Raw genomic sequence first — 4,054 nt, forward strand, 5'->3', positions numbered from 1 at the left:
ATAGAAATTGGATTTTGGGTTTTTTTCCCCCTTTGAGGCCTCAAAATCTACCCTCGTGGTTCAAATCGCTGCATGGCCATCACATCTTTAACCGTTCAGCAGTATCCCCCCTGCATCCTTCGGTTGGTTGGGCAGACTCAACATCCAGAGCTGCTCTAGTGTTACCTCCCGAGAAAACATGGTTATTTCGTATCTCACAGGAAGGAAGCCATCTCTTCCTCGCTGGAGTCAGCCAGCTGAATTTCTCACATGGGTTTCTACCAGTGCTTTCTATTTATTTATTTATTTATTTATTTTGCAATGTTTCGGATGGCAGGTTCAACCCAAACAGAAAGGTTTTGTGAGAAACCCCTGGAATTTGCAAGAGCAGATTCCCCCCCCCCCAACATCATTTGTTCATGGATTTTGGGGTCCAAGATTCCAAAGGTATTTCGGCTCGCGGGGACCCCTATCTCGAAGGAGTTCTCTTTGGAAGATGCTCAGGACCATTAAAAACCACCAAACGCATCTTCCCGTCAGAGAATAACAGCGTGTAGTCTTCCACCGAATCTTTCGAAGGCAGAATCGGAATTAAATTTTCGATTCGATTCTCTCTGCTGTCTTCAAAGAGGGCAGAGTGGGGGAGATCCCCGTTTCCTTTTGGGGAGGGCGTTAAAACAAATGAACGAACAAAAAGCAAGCACCTTTTTCCCCCAAAAGCACCCCAAGATTGTCAACCCTGATTATTATTGCATTATTTTGAAATGGTGGGGGTAAGAAATCCCCCCCCCACCTCCAGCATGCTTGCTTCTCTCCCTAGTTAACTGCATGGAAAGGGAATGGAAAAATCTTCCCCCTGTAAATCTTTGGTCCTTTGCCTCCATCAGCAATAGCTCTCTTGTGCAGAATTAAATCTCAGCCATTGTTGCTGGGAGAAGGAGGGAAGGAGGATGGAGAGAGAGAGAGAGAGAGAGAGAAGGAGAGAGAGACAAAAGAGCATGCAAATATACACAAAGGAGAGAGTGGGGGTGGGGGGGTAAGGGCAGGCTTGGATGGACAAGGAGTATATAAATACCTGGTGTTTGGCTCAGCTAGCAGCTTCTTCCAGCTCCGTTATTCGCAGTAGAAATCTCGTCTAGCTGTTAGGTAGCTTGAGATGGGGGGGGGGTACATCTCCCTCTCCCCACAATGTTCTGGGTATCTTCTTGGGGGGGAGGTAAAAAGAATCCCCAGCTAAAAGACAATGGAGTCAGGCAGTCACCCCCGTCCTTAGATGATCTCACTGTCTATTTTTTCCCCCAACTCCCCCTCTGAATATGTGTTTCCCTCTCCCCCTCCCCTTTTGCACACAAAGGGTTAAAAGAAAAAAAAATATCTGACTCCCAACATCCATTCCTTGCGCAGAAAGTTACCCCCGTCATACCAAGCTCAGCCCCTCTCTCTCTCTCTCTCTCTCTCTTTTTTTTTTTTTTCCTCCTGCAGGGAAAAAATAAACTCCCAACTGGAAAGGAACCAGCTCTGTTGGATGAGATCCAATGGGGGATTCCCAACTGGGAGAAAATCTGCATCCTTTGAGGAGGTGGAAATGAAGATTCAGAGGTGGGCAGTGGGGCGGTGGGCAATTTCCCCCCCCCAAAGAACTGGGTTTTGCTTGGAGTGTCGTTTTAATGTGTGGCACCAGTTAAATTATTTAAAAAAAAAAAAGCTTATCGGTGAATATCAAGTCAGGGTTGAAAGGATGAAAAAAAAGAGGGGACCATTTTATCACGCACAGTAGACTTGTGAAAAAAAGCAAAAGAAATGGGTGCAAATTCATACAGTGGCGCAGATGTTACAGACGGATGTCACGATTTAAGCAGAATTATTCTTACTGGGATTCAGGGAGAAGGAATTAGAAAATAAATATGGGAAATTCATGCAGTCTGTCGTAACTGAGGCGAGATATGCAAAAAATTTTTTGAAAAAGCAGTAGAATGACTAGTGGAGGATTAGAAAAATTAACTCAGTTTGGATAAATGGCACAGCTGACCTATTTGACTTAAAAAAAAAAAGACTAGAATCCTAAAATAGGCTTTTTGGCATTGTACTCAAATAATATCACAAAAATGACTGAATAGAAAACAGTTACTAGTGTCCTATTGAGTAATAATTGCGGGACCTCAGTAATTTATTCATAAATATCTTTTTAAAAATATATAACTTTGTTTTAAATAAAAGCATTGTAATAATAAATAATAAAAGAAGCAGAGTATTTTTGACGCAGTTCTTGAAAGTTACAAATGTATTTATTTATATTGGTGTATATATTGTATCACTGTCAATGTGTATTTTGCAACGTTAGATATGCCAAAGAATACATTTGCAATCCATAAACAGAGTCATCCTCCTGGACAGCATACTAATAATTCTATTTTTTTAAAAAAATGTCATTCCAACATCACAGAAAACCAGGGTGGAAGGAGGCACTTTTTTACAAACATTTTTGGGAATCTGGCAATGCCTTGCACACAGGATTTGAACACAGCATGTTAATTATATAGGAGCCTTGGTGGTGCAGCAGACTAAAGCACTGTTAAGTAATACCAGCTGCCTGCAATTACTGCAAGTTCAAATCTCACCAGGCTCAAGGTTGACTCAGCCTTCCATCCTTTCAAGGTAGGTAAAATGAGGACCCGGTTTGTGGGGGCAATAAGCTGACTTTGTATAAAAAAGAACACCGCTTAGGGGGCCCCGAAAGCCCTACTAAGCAGGTATATACAAAAGTATGAAGGCTGTTGCTTAACGCATTGTAAGCCGCCCTGACTCTCCGGAAAAGGGCAGCATTTAAAATCGAACCAAATAAATATATAAATAAATAAAATTAAAGCTGCTTTATCACGTGTGTGTTTTTAATTTTACTTTGTTTTCTTTTACTTTAAGCAAAACTGAGCAGCAAATTCCACACTTATGACTATAACCATGTTGCTTGTATCTTTCAATCTATATTGTTTTTATTTGTTTCCTAGTATGATTTGATTGCTTATTAGTAACTTATGACTATCACTAAGTGTTGTATCTTTTTATTCTTGATGAATCTATTTTATTCTCCTTATGTACAGAGAGAGCATATGCACCAAAGACAAATTCCTTGTGTGTCCAATCACACTTGGCCAACAAAGAATTCTATTCTATTCTATTCTATTCTATTCTATTCTATTCTATTCTATTCTATTCCTCTATTCCATCCCATGCTATTTTCTACTCTACTCTACCCTACCCTATCTTATCCTATTATCCTCTTCTCTTCTCTTCTCTTCTCTTCTCTTCTCTTCTCTTCTCTTCTCTTCTCTTCTCACTCTTCTCTTCTCTTCTCTTCTCTTCTCATTCTCTTCTCTTCTATTCTATTCTATCCCATGCTATTTTCTACTCTACTCTACCCTATCTTATCCTATTATTATCCTCTTCTCTTTTCTTCTCTTCTCTCTCATTCTCTTTTCTCTTCTCTTCTATTCTCTATTCCATCCCATGCTATTTTCCACTCTACTCTATCCTGCCCTATCTTATCTATTATTATCCTCCTCCTCTCTTCTCTCTCATTCTCTTCTATTGTATTCTATTCTATTTCTATTCCATTCCATTCCATTCCATTCCATTCCACTATTCTATTCTATTCTATTCTATTCTATTCTATTCTATTCTATTCTATTCTATTCTATTCTATTCTATATTCCACCCCATGCTATTTTCTACTCTACTCTACCCTTTCCTATCCTATTATTATCCTCTTTTCTCTTCTCTTCTCTTCGTCCCTTTTTTCAGAGCCACTGTAACGTTGAGCAGGCAGGGCTACTTATACAGAAATGTTCATCTCCTAGAGCGGAGGTCTTCAAACTTGTGCAGCTTTAAGACTTGTGGACTTCAACTCCAGGGGACTCTTGCCTTAGAGCAGGGGTGGGCCATTGTGGCTCTTTTACAACCTGTGGACTTCAACTCCCAGAATTCCTGAGACAGCCAAGCTGGCTCAGGAATTCTGGGAGTTAAAAGTCCACAGGTTGTAAAAGAGCCACAAGGGCCCACCCCTGCCCTAGAGAATGCT

General features: G+C 40.6%; 1 protein-coding gene across 1 annotated transcript in view; it reads right to left on the bottom strand.

The window, feature by feature from the left end:
- The window catches only part of PRKAR1B (protein kinase cAMP-dependent type I regulatory subunit beta), an 80,562-nt gene extending 79,124 nt beyond the window's left edge, over positions 1-1,438 (bottom strand). The window contains exon 1 of the mRNA XM_060692855.2: positions 1,055-1,438. The gene's annotated coding sequence lies outside the window, so the exon portion shown is untranslated. The remainder of the gene's footprint in view (positions 1-1,054) is intronic.
- Between the last annotated feature and the right edge of the window lie 2,616 nt (positions 1,439-4,054).

Source organism: Pantherophis guttatus, chromosome 14, assembly GCF_059756535.1.
Source record: "Pantherophis guttatus breed Tessera chromosome 14, ASM5975653v1, whole genome shotgun sequence".
Classification (NCBI taxonomy): Eukaryota; Metazoa; Chordata; class Lepidosauria; order Squamata; family Colubridae; genus Pantherophis; species Pantherophis guttatus.